This window comes from Maniola jurtina, chromosome 17, assembly GCF_905333055.1.
Source record: "Maniola jurtina chromosome 17, ilManJurt1.1, whole genome shotgun sequence".
Classification (NCBI taxonomy): domain Eukaryota; kingdom Metazoa; phylum Arthropoda; class Insecta; order Lepidoptera; family Nymphalidae; genus Maniola; species Maniola jurtina.
In genome coordinates, this window is record NC_060045.1 from 10,353,083 (window position 1) to 10,366,726 (window position 13,644).

General features: G+C 36.4%; 1 protein-coding gene across 2 annotated transcripts in view; it reads right to left on the reverse strand.

Moving 5' to 3' along the window:
• LOC123873796 (beta-1,4-N-acetylgalactosaminyltransferase bre-4) overlaps positions 1-6,371 on the reverse strand; it is a 157,004-nt gene extending 150,633 nt beyond the window's left edge. For both annotated transcript variants that reach the window (XM_045918857.1, XM_045918856.1), the window contains exon 1: positions 6,256-6,371. The gene's annotated coding sequence lies outside the window, so the exon portion shown is untranslated. The remainder of the gene's footprint in view (positions 1-6,255) is intronic.
• Between the last annotated feature and the right edge of the window lie 7,273 nt (positions 6,372-13,644).

Consider the following 13,644-nt stretch of genomic DNA (forward strand, 5'->3'; position numbering starts at 1 on the left):
GGTGAATAGGGTTTCCAGATATCCTAAAACACAAAAACACGTAACACCTACTACTTCTTTATTTTTGCCTGAAAGCGCAAATACCAATTTTATATTGTACGCGACAGGTCCAAATCGCAATCGGGGTACCCGCGCCGGGTTAGTGCGGGGGCTATGCGGATGTGCGGGGCGTCCCCACCCCGATCGTCATGTCGACCTGTCGCAACCTATACATAGGTACCTAAATAATATGTATAACTTAAACAATGGCGGGCTTCCATACAAACTTGCATCCCTACTTGATGGTAAAATTTTTAAAATTTCTGAAACATGTAATCTTTCATTTTTAATCAAAAGCCCAAACACCAATTTTTCATAATAATAATATATGTACTTATTTAAATTTTTGTAAGGGGTAAGTGCGTTTATAAACTGAAAATGACGGACTTCCATACAAACAAACCAAAACACCTGGGCCCAAGTCTCAATGAATAGAAATAGGTATACCTATATTGAAATTGGAGAAAATTCGCTCTCCTTTTCACTGAACTAAAAAAAAAAAATCATCGTTCGTTTTCAAAAATATTCTCGCCATTTTTATACCTCACGAACGAGAAATCTTCGTATCAATATAGCGTTGCTTTAAAAACTCGCTTGCAGCAAATTTTTGCTGCCATAAAGGATATCGCTACCTTATTTCCTACAGCTGCTGAAAAATATTTTTGGTGCTCTCTTTGCACCTATCCAACTGACTTCGAAGATTATTTTCAAACTTGCTTATGCCTGCGACTTTATCTGCGTAGACTACACAAATTTCAACCCCTATTTTATCTCCTAAGGGGTTGAAAGTTCAAAAAACGTTTTTTAACCCCCGCCCCAAAAAGAGGGGTGTTATAAGTTTGACGTGTGTATCTGTGTATCTGTCTGTGGCATCGTAGCTCCTAAACTAATGAACCGATTTTTTTTTGTATGAAAGGTTGCTTGATCGAGAATGTTCTTAGCTACAATCCAAGAAAATCGGTTCAGCCGTTTGAAAGTTATCAGCTCTTTTCTAGTTACTGTAACCTTCACTTGTCGGAGGTGTTGTAAATTTTTAATTCACACTTGTTACGAATGTCTACGTCAAAATAAATGTTATAACCTCCATTATTGTGATTGGCTGCATATTTTCGTTCTTGCTGCAACAATGCATTTCCAACAATAGTAAAAGAGTAAGCCAATCAAAGGTGAATGAGACTGTCACTGTCGCTGACACCCTTTCGCTACTCATGTGCCCTGGTCCCACAATTTACGTAATAAATAAGCGGTAGAAATATTTGGGTCACTTTCAATACAAAACTCACTTTTTCATTATAAGCGCATTTCTACTACATTAACTACGTTACGTATGTGCTATAATAACATTTTTATGACGAATTCAGGCCAGCCGACCTAGAAAACTTTTTTACGAGCAAAATGAGCCCATGCGGCCTTTTCCAGCTCGCATAAGTATTCTTTTCACACTTACTTTGCTTTGCATTGTGCTTCACTGTTCCAATGGCATTGCAGGGTTGTTATCTTTTATCTTCATGTATAGTGTATGTAAATTTACCTATTAAGAAGTTAATTAAATAACTGATTTTCCTTCCCCTTGTGTTTTTCCTGTTGCTCTAAAGTCTAAACCCTTTTAAAATTATGAAGTTAACTTTAACTGCTAAATCCGGCATTTACCTAACTAGCCAGTATAATGGTGTGAGAGATTAAAATATCCGAGCTGCATACTAAGTATTCAGTGATAGTTAGTGTTTTCAAGCCTCTGAGAGTAACTTTTGAACTCACGAGTCGAAAAAGCGCTGCACAGCTACCTACACTATGGAATTTTAAATCGATGTTAAGTTGCTGAAAACTTTATCGAGATGAAAAAAATTACTTCGAGAATAAGATCAAAATCTCTTAATATGGCTTTCATTTCGTCTTGCTCCTTCTGAAAACAAGGGTTGACCTATTTCGACGGTTTTGCCCTCTTTTCGAAATAGGATGGATCTTAGTCTTAGATTATAATTTTGGTGGAAACGCCTCGTGAGCTTTTTATCTATCTGATGAGACTTCGCAGTCAAGAGGGCATATTAACTCACAAGTATTTCAAATGGTCTCCGAGGTTCCATTCACTTTTGTTTTGCATCCAAACTGCATTTGTTCAATCCGTTTGCAAGTTTCTTAATCTATGGTCCCGCCTGTATAAAAACAGATGTAATACATAGGTACGGATAATACGTACGACAAATAAAATCGGTCCGACAAAATAGTTTAGCTCCTTTCTGTGTTGCCCTCTATCGAAGGACAAACTGTATATAACTACGGATAGATTAAGTCCCAGTCCTATATTATACCAAAGTTCAAACACGTTAAAGTCATCATTAAGATAGTAACTTTTCTGACAACATAATAATGCGACCTTTCCATCAATTACGATACGTGATAACTTAATGATAGACGTAATGGCAAAATGTACTACCAAAACGATTAGTGCCAGACTGTTTGATACTGTGACAGTTATTACTCACATAAAAACACTTTAGTACGCATTAAATGTAATTTATGGCACACTTATCTCTTTACATAATACTTAGGTTTTTATATTTTAGTGATGCACAGCTATATTATTTTCTAGAATATGTCTGCCTGGACTTTGGTTGCTTAATATTCAAATGAAATTAGAACTACGATTGTATGGAGTAAGTGACGGCGAGAGCCCTGTTAAAGTTTGAATGTAGGAGTAGTGTAACCTTAATAAGATATTTACTAGTGTAATCACTAATATTGATTTTATCCATACTAATATTATAAATGCGAAAGTGTGTCTGTCTGTCTGTCTGTCTGTCTGTCTGCTACGTTTTCACGGCTCAACCGCTGAACCGATTTTAATGAAATTTGGTACAGAGTTAGCTTACATCCCGGGCACGGACATAGGCTACTTTTTATCCCGGAAAATCAAAGAGTTCCCGCGGTATTCCTAAAGACTCATTCACTTAACCGATTTGTATGAAATTTGGTACCGAAGTATCTTGCGTCCCTGTAATAGGCAACTTTTTATCCCGGAAAATCAGACAGTTCCCACGGGATCTATAAAAATCTAAATCCACGCGGACGAAGTCGCGGGCATCCTCTAGTTTTCCATAAAACTTCAATTTCGGGATCAATGACTTAGATGAATTACTTATTATCATTTTAAGTAAGAGACTTTATTTATTAATTTCAGATAAATACAAACAACAAAAACTACCATCTTGTTTATCATTGATAAAAAAAAAAATAACTAGTTAGTTCTCAAGAGTAAATTGTTCAATGCACGTTTTACCAGAATCAGCATTGCATAAATTGCGTTGATTTATTTTCATTTACATAACAAGCAAGGCTGAAATTCTTTACGCAGCTCATGAAATACCTAACTAAAATCTTGGTCAAACAGAGCGCGGTGGCTGCTACGACGCGCGAAGGCAGCAGCATGAAAGAACATAACACCGAAGGCAAGGAACATAAGAAAGAGAAAGGGTGAGAAAGAAAGGGAAGAAAGTATTCCGGGAACAGACCAATTTAAATATTATTTCTCAAAAATCTAATTGATCGAACTGGCTACTCAGTAGGAGCACCGAAACACGAGTATACACGCGCAACAAAAACGGTAATATGAAACCGCTCTAAAACGGATTTTTAAGTTGAAATATCTATCATTTACAATGATCTATTACAACTTTGTAACTGTATTGGTAGCTTTGGAGTCGCTGTCATCACGCGTTGTGTGTGGCCAGGGCTTTACTCCGTTATACAATAGTTCGTGTGGAACTAATATCCAATGTAATTAGCATTTGTATTACACGGATTTGTATACATACATATTGTACTACAATGTACAATTGTACACACAACACTAACATCTTCCTGCTAGCATACATATTGCTTTGTCCTAGTTAACTATGCCTCTCCAGAGACAACTTAGAAATACCTATAGTACACGACAGGTCGACATGGCAATCGGGGTAGGGACGCCCCGCACACCCCTCGCACTAACCTGGCGCAGGATAGCGCGGGTGGCGTGCGCGTGTGTGGGACATCCCCCCCACCTGATACCCAATTGCCAACTCAACCTGTCGCGAACTATAGTTGATCAATATTTGATTACTTACACCATAATTAAGTAATATTCAGTGCTTAATACCACTATACTTTAAATGTGAAAGTGTGTCAGTCTGTCTGTCAGCTTTTCACGGTCTCCAGTTTACTACATGGGCTACATTTTACCCTGGTAGATCATAAAGTTCCTAAGAGATTTTTGAAAGCCTAGATCTACATGGATGAAGTTATGGGTACCTATCTTCTGGTTTTTTGATACAGAGATAGTATGTAGGTATCCTGGAGACAGACATACTTTTGATCCTGGAAAAATGTAGTTCCCACAGGATTTTCAAAAATCTACATCCACACAGACAAAGTCACTGGCATCTTCTACTACCTGTTCAATATTTGTTTACTAGGAGTTACATAAATATAGCATCTAATTATATGTGAGGGACATTTTAATGATAGTATTCATTAGTAAATTTTCCAAACAATGTATTGGGTTTCATTCTACAAAGTAATACAAGTAATTTAGAAGGTCAATATAGTTCCTAACATATACAAATCTATTTTCCCATTATGTTTCTTAATAACATATGAATACATGCTGTATGTTATTAAACAAGCTATGCAAAATATAAAAATCCCAAATATCTTCTGTCTAAAAGTAGCCATGAGCCAAGTACTTAAGTATCAAGTATTCTAAAGTAATATTTAATTTCATTCTCTTACTAGAAGCAGTAAGAATGGTTTGCAAAGTCTTTCTTCAGGAAATGAAAAGTTAGGTAGGTGTGGGATATGGTAAATTTTTTTTCAGGTAAGGCAGGACAAAGGTTTAAAACTTCATTCTTCGGAAAAGGAGTGGATTGGTCAGGAATCTGAAAGGAAATAATAAAAAGGCATCATACAAGGAAAATAACTAAAAAATAACTTCTTCAGTATTTAATTGGAACTTTGCAACAGGAAAAACAAAAAGAATGAGATCAGGTATGTTGATGACATCACAATCACTTCAGTACAGAGAATAGTTTGCCATACCTAGTCTAAACATAATTTATTAGAGATATGGGGCGGGTACTAGCTTACATCCCAGGGATATATAATAGGCCATTTAGGTTATCATAAGTTTTTAGGTCTAGAAAATTAAAGAGTTCCCACAGGATATTTAATAAACCTAAATTAACACAGACAAAGTTGCTGGGTATCATCTAGTGTATGAATATGTAACATTAAACTTGAGTAACATATTAAGCCTAATCCCAATGAGAAGGACAAATTGTCAATTTTCAGGATAAAAACAAAGAAAAGTGGTGCAAAATAATAAAATAATAAGCAGAATGTCATTGTAAGGCCTGAATATCCTTTATGGGATCAAATCATAAATGAGGATATGTCCTCACATTGAGTGGGCAATAGAGTTTGAAGTAACGATAGAAACTGGGGTTTCAAAGTGCTGGAACAGAGATCTTGCACCAGAAAGCACAGGGTTGGCAGAACCTTCACTATGTGCACAGACTGTTGTGGATCACATAGGTTGTTGGGAGCTGCTGGATTTAGATGGAGCAAAACAACAACATATCAAAGTCTCTTAAAAAAACCTATGTCCAGCAGCTGATGTACACATTTATGTACTTGTATAATTCCAGTACTTATTTCAAATTATAAATACTTAAGTACTTAGTATAAATAATGTCAGTGTATAAAATTAACATATTAAGTACTTGTAAATATTATTTCAACTGACATTTCACAAAATTAAGATAAGACATCAACACTTTTTACACTACCCCATCCAATGCAAAGGAGTTTTACTGTAGTGGATATTAGGTAAGTGAGTATAACATTTGCTTAACATACACATGCTACTTACTTACTGGGAAGGTTTAAAGTATTAACTTAGTTACCTACATTATTTTATGACAAAATCACAGTAATAAAATAAAATTCATGATTGTAGTGATTTTTAAGAGCATTATCTCTAGAAAAAAAATCTCAGCACACAATCAAAGTAGGTGCATTGCATAAACTGTTTACGACACTAAACAGCAAATTGAATAATTTAATAAAAAACCCATCTAAGCATCTCCCACGAAGGTCTTCTAAATATAGACATCACGCGTTCACGGCATCGATGTTTACATAAAATACATTGTAAATAAACAAATCGACAGGAAAACTAACCTTTTAGACCATCCAGTGGAGAATTCTGAATAACTTGCGCCAAAAACGGATCTTTGCACACAAGTTATTAGACAGTCCGAATTCACTGCCAAATCAAAAACACTTGTGTCTGTATATCACACAGTTTTATGAGATGATATCATACAAACACCATCAAATGTTTAACACTCTGATTAAATAAAATATATTAGGGTGAAAGTACGAAAATACGTTTTCGAAAACAAGGAAATTCCACAGCTGGTCACCTACTACCGCAAACCGCAATATTCAACTGACATTTATCAAAGTGACGCTTGGAAATGGGGTTGCTAGCATAGAAATTAGAATTCCCCTGATAATAATTTAACCTCGATTTGTGACTAGAAAGTCTGATTTAAATATGTTTTGGTGAAACATTAACAGTAAGTTGTGGCCACCGCGAAAGAGAATTTCAGAAGTAGAACTGTCTGAATTTACGCCATAGAAAGCAAATGATTAGTCAACCGAAGAATCCACAGCAACCTCTAAGTTCCATAGAACTAGTTTTTATAAGCCACAGTGTGGTAGAAATAATACTATAATTAGTTGACTTTTACATTAAAGTCAATAGGCAAGATCGCGATAAGTAGGTAATTATTTCTAATATGAGTAAATTTTTGATTACTTTAATCAGCCTGAGATTTCTATTGATAGTAATTATTTTGAACTGAAAAAGAAAATTGGTTTTCATTTGCCTCAACAGCAGGAAACTTGTTGACTCTGGCAACATTGATCAGATTTGATAAAAACGTTTCGATTTATGCAGCTTAATGTTTGAAAATGTTTTTTTTTTCTTCTATACCTAGATACCCTGGAATCTAATCTTTCTTAGGTTTTATTTTCACTTCCATTGATATAAAATACATTATAAATTAAACTTTACATATTTCGCAATGAAGCTCTCTGGCTACAAAGTAAAGTACCTGTACCACTACCACTTTTTGCGTTCGAAACGCGATAGGTAGGTACCAACTTACGGTCAGTATGGTCACAGTTTGGGTGATTTAATTCTTATTTCGTAGACTGTACGAACATGCGATAAACTTGGATGCGTTATCACAGGGGCGTATGTAAATAGGTACGTGTAACTTACATCTGTGGTTTAAACTGCCACCTGACAGCGAGTCATGCTCATAGCACGTGGCAGTAACTGTTTTTACGTCGTATAAAATAAGCTTGCCTAAAAGTTCGCCAACTAACCTTACACGGCCCACTAATTATTCATCATCGCCGACTCAGTACTGAGCACGGGTCTGCTCTCAGAATTGGAAAAGAATGAGAAAGTTCCACCAGGCTGGTCAAATGCGGATTGACAGACTTAACACACCTTTAAGAACATCATGGAGAACACTCAGGCATGAAGGTTTCTTCATGACGTTTTCCTACACCATTAAAACAAGTGATACGCGACAGATTGAAATGGCAATCGGGAAGGGAACACCTCGCACACCCGCACAACCCCCACGCTAATCCGATGCGGGCGAGCCATCTCAACCTGTTAACAGCTATACCTACCTCATCCAGGGTTGGAAAAAACCGTTTCTTTTTTTAAAAAAACCAACTAATTTTTTATTCAAAACAGGATTCAGATCATGTTTAAAACGAAAATCCCCACCCCATCCTATCCCATCTTTTCCCAAATAAAAATTAAACCATACAACGAATGTAGTTTGGAAAATCTCCAATTTATTTATTTAAGTAGGCAAATATTTAACCTATTTTAAAGTGGGAATTCCATTTTTGTAGTAATTCCGTAACGATTTCTCTATTTGGATTGATGTCGACCAGTACGTGGGAGTAGAGGTGGTGGAGCGTCACTGACTCCACTTTGTATTCCAACGATGACAATCCTATTTTCTTATATCTAGTCCACGTCGTACTTACAAGAAAGTACCTGCACAAACAAAAGTAGTCACCTATGTATAACGGTGTAGCACGAATCCACCTTAGGTCCCAAACAAAGTTAAAATATTTTGACTTTGTTAGGCTAACTACCTTTTCGTGAGGGAAATCCACTATGGATTACCGACTAAAAACCTCACGAAGTTCCATGCCATCGCTGACGACAAAACACAAGGGACCAGCAACACCTCGTTACTCCGCCAGCGGATGTCCGCCTCAGCAGACCCGCCACTGGAACACTTTGTGCCTCCAAACACCGTTAGAAGCATGCTGGGACCACAGCACGTTAACCAACTCGAGGACCATACTGAGAATGATGAACCGCTCCTTGTCCATCATCCACAATTCCGCTTGAAGGATAGGATAGAGTTCACGGGGAGAGCAATAACCTAACAAAGTTTTAAAATCTCTCAGAAACTGTAACCTCATTGCTTCCATTAAAACATCAAATTGGAAATCCTCTCGAATAAAAAATACTAAGGCAAATACGGCAAATAGATCCAAATACAGAGCCGAGTATCAATTTTGTTTATTTTTTTGAGCTTTTCCAATCGCGATAAAGTGATTGCAATATCGTAACGAGAGGTACTGGCGATGACAGAAAGCCTAAAGATATCAAAAAGATAATAAAGTAAGTACGCAAAACATTTTACTTTTGCCTTATATAATTCTTATAAACGATTTAAAAAAATGTGGATTTGACAGGCGCTCTACGAATGCGCAAAAATTAAATTTTTGATTTTCCGAGTTTCTTGCTAAAATTCTTCCCGATAGGGACTAGGCATTCTGAAACAGTGAAGTTTACTATTAATCTGTTGAAATAATTTTATACAACTTAATTTGAATAAAAATGTTTTCTATTCTGAGTCTTTACACACGTAACCTAAAATCAATCCCACCGAGGTTTGCAAGCAAGTACTTGATTAATAATGTAAATAATAAGAATTTGACGAAGATTTTACTCCTTCAATAATAAACGTGTAAACAACTCAACGATGAAGGAGTGAACTAAAATCCGAAGGAATGATGGGTCAAACCCCATCGTCGTACTGACATCCTAGCACAGCTCATAATACGTAGGTATTATTTAAGCTGTGCTAGGATGCTTGGCGCCATGTCCACGGACGAGAGAATCGTGGCGATAGTCTCATCGTGCTACCGAACTTGATACAAAGGTTTTAAGATCTACAGAGCGCACTCAGACTTTGCTTAGAGTTAGGACAGAGTTAAAAGGAGACTTAAGACTCTTACACATAAGAGAAGGAGACTCAAACTTGAGTCTGAGCAAAGTCAAAGTGCGTTCGATAGATCCCAGCCGTAATAGCTCGTTCACACATGCTGCGTAAGCGTTGTGTAAGCGTAGACGTACTGTAGCGCGTACCATTGCGTTGTAATGTATGGAACTGTATGAAACATCGCACACCGCTTGCGTAAAGCGTGGACGTATGCGTAACCCGGTGTGATAGGAGTTTACGCGCGTCACTACGCACGTGTCACGTGTACGCGCTTGGTGTGAATCGGCCTTGAGGACCAATCTCCACAGGGCTATACAGTTGCCGACTTCCATAGAGATGGCGCTTAGAGGAATATTAGTCATTGTTCTTTATTCTTGTTAAAATAGAAATAAAACTAGGTATTTATCTGTCAACCGCATGTTATATCATCTTTGTCAGTGATTGTACATTGTAGCAGGCGCTTTGAAGTTTGAATGCTAATGCTTTACATATTCGCGTTTTTATTTAAAAACTCTTTAATCTTCCTTAAATGACTGACTAGTTGATTTTCGCGACTTCGTCCGCGTGGATTTAGGTTTTAAAATCCCGTGATTTCCGAGCATTTTCCGAGGCAAAAGTAGCCTAGGCCACTCTCTAGATCTTTACAGAACTGGAATCTGACATACGGAGTAACTATGTAAATTCTCAAAAATAAACGTGTTGCATTAGGCGTGATGGATTTAGCATATTTTTGAATAAAATATACTGAATAATTACTAAATAATATACCAATGGGTGCCAATGGCTAACCTCGGTGTATCCTATTTCAATATTCTGTTAATCAATGAAATCTAAGTAAGTATTAACTTACTTTGTAGAGAAGTTGGAAATTATTAGCGATATAAATGTTCCATATCAGTGACTTAATATTCTACCTATTTCTTGAATTAAGTTTGGAAATCCATGTTATGCTAATACCCATTTACTTACCTTTGAACTGTTCAATAACAAAAATCCAGTATTCCAATTTCTGCCGCATGCAAGAACTCTTTTTGGATTTATTGTAAGAATAATAGAGACTTAAGGATGTAATTGTATTAGTTTAAGATAGATCGTAGTTTTAATAGGTTAATATGGATCTTTCTGACATAATCACATAGTGATTACAAGATCCCAAAAAAAAACTGAATAAAAAAAAAGGAATAGGTGAATATTGTATAGAAAAACAGGTAGGTTAGCCTCACGATCTCGGTGTAAATATCAATTTTCAAGGTGAAAATGTATGCAGAGGAATAAAATTTTCGCGCTAATTTTGCTCTGCATATTTCCATCTTCATTTCGCATTTTGAAACATCTAAGATTCTGTGAAATAATTAAAAGCTCTTGCTACGCTCGCGCTCATTTAAAACAAAATTATTAGGTATGTAAAGTAAAATATGTAGCTGACTTCGATAGGTATAATTAGTAGAATCAATGTGTTGGTTGGTCAAACAGACTCTTCAATGATTTAACAAAATATGACCTCCCTAAGTTCTTTAGAATGAGAACTAAAGCACTAAGTATGTTCATCTCGAAAAAATGAAACAACAGAAATGTGATAAGTATGTTGAGAGGTTCGGAGAGGATCAATAAGATTTAAAAAAAAAATATTGTATAAAAAATACAATTTCTTGGTCATTTATTAAGAGTCAGATTGGTCGACTAGACAGCTCCCCTAAGCTCCGCTTAGGTGGAAACCGAGCCTAAGCTATGTGTGTCAAATCCACCAATAGGAACGCTTCATTTTCATAGGATAGCTTAGCTTAGCTCTAGTCACTAATTACGTACGTTAATTTATTCCTTTTTTCCATTTCATTTTTTCAAATTACGCTCTGAAAAAAGTATTTTCCGACAGAGTAGGTAAACAAAACAGGGCGTAGGTATTATGCTCAACAAAAGGCTTCCTCGAGCAAACATAAAACAATTAAAATTCCCAAACAAACAAGACCAGTTTTATAATTTATGAATTAGGAAGGTTTTTTTAATATTTATTCTCTTATTTATTCTATTCCACGCTATTTTGTAATGTAGACATGGCAAAATTTATGGTTTTCAAGGAACCAAAAGCTTAGTTAATTTGCTATAATCCGCTAAACCAAACAAATCTGTATAGTGCAACATGCAGTATGCGACAACACCACAACATACAACATTACTATACAACATTTTATGGTTTTGCCTTCACTATTTAAAACCGTGACTTCGCTAACACCTACTCGTAACATACAAACTTATATGTTACATTATTAGGACTGGGTTAAAATTTTGAGCTCCCTTGTTTATGAAAAGTTATGGTGCGTGCCGGGGATCAACCCCCGGACCTCTCGGCAACCCATATGCAATATAATATTTGACAGGTTAAATTGAATATAAAATATGTTGTCATTGTATAGCGGGATGCAATACTAACAGATGCCCGAGTAGGTTTCTTTTTTTGGCGATCTAAGTTTAACGGCAGGTAACCGTTAACCGGTGAGTCATGGTGATAGCTTAGTGGTTAAGACATCGGCCTTCTAATCGGGAAGTCACGGATTCGATCCCGGGGACGCACCACTAACTTTTCGGAGTTATGTGCGTCTCAAACAATTTTATAAGTAGGTATTAATCACTTGCTTTAACGGTGAAGAAAAATGTCGTAACGAAACCTGCATGCCTGAGTTCTCCATAAATGTTCTCAGAGGTGTGGTACGCTAGGTACATATATATATCGTCAAATGAAATAAGTAGGTATGACCCGGAAAGAACTCATTCAGACGTGAGTATCGATTTTGCAACCTTTGGATTGTTTGCCAACTCTTACATCTTACTACTGCTACTCTGCTGCTGTAGAAAAACAAAATTGAAATGAAAATACCTACCTGCAACAGATTATGTAAGTATGTATGTACCTAATTTAGCTTTAAAAAGTAACTTATTACAAGTGTAAATTAAAAATTCATAACACCCCCGACAAGTGAAGGTTACAGTATCTAGAAAAGAGCTGATAACTTTCAAACGGCTGAACCGATTTTCTTGAATTATAGCTAAGAACACTCTCGATCAAGCCACCTTTCAAACAAAAAAAAATGGTTGTCTGTAAAGTCGGTTTAATGACGATAGTTGAACGTGACAACAAAGGCCGATTGTGCTTCTTTGTCGCTCGTTCCGCGCTCTCGCTTGCACTTCAAGCCTTACATGGAACGCCTCAGAGCGAGGTAACGCCGCATGAGTCATGTTTTTTCGTGCGTGCAGCCGGCTCTATCGAATTATAAGACGTTGTCACGTCAAAACTAAATTAAAATCGGTTCATTACTTTAGGAGCTACGATGCCACAGACAAATACACAGATACACACGCCAAACTTATAACACCCCTCTTTTTGGGTCAGGGGTTAAAAAATCAAAATAAGTAAGTATTTCACGTTGATCTTTTCAGCCGTATCAGAAAGGTGTTAACTTAGTACTACGTACATACATTGTAGTGTCACTTTACAACCGCAGCTGTGCAAAAAAAATAAAAAATAGAGAGAAAAATTATTCTACCTACTTAGAAACGCTGACAAACAAACAGAAAGCCAAAATAATATAATATGTGGAAAAAATGTTGAGTGTATAGTTAGGGCGATTACGCACTGCATCCGATCCGAATTCGTGAAAATATGTTCCGATTTCCGAAGTAGTCACAAAACTATTTGTATGGTAGCTTAGCTTACGCACTAGCTCCTAGACCTAGGGTTTCAAAAATCCTGTGGAAACTCTGCTTTTCCTGGATAAAAAGTTGCCAATGTAAATTTCGCCTTACACTCTGCACCTTAAAATCGGTTAAATGAATCTAATAAACCTGTGTCTAGCTGTGGACACAAGCCTAGATACCTACATATCCAACGGGTGAGAAACTACAAAAATAAATATACTAAATAACAAGGAGTCTACATTAGTACCTATATTTATTACTAGTACGTATACATATATTTGTTACTAGTACTTATATACCTACCTTTTATACGCTACACTAACCTAGTTTTTATATGCCACGGTGGTCGTATGGTTAAGCATGTTTGTCCGCGGTTCTGGGTTCGATTCCTGAGCTGATCTAAAAATAGTTAGGTACTTATTGGATTTTTCGGTCAAAAATTATTATTCTCAGTAGCCCGATGTAAAAAGATGGTAATGTTTCTATTCTGAGGTCGGAACCTAGAAATGAAACTCAAAGAGCATGTAAAGTCGTTAGTTCTGAG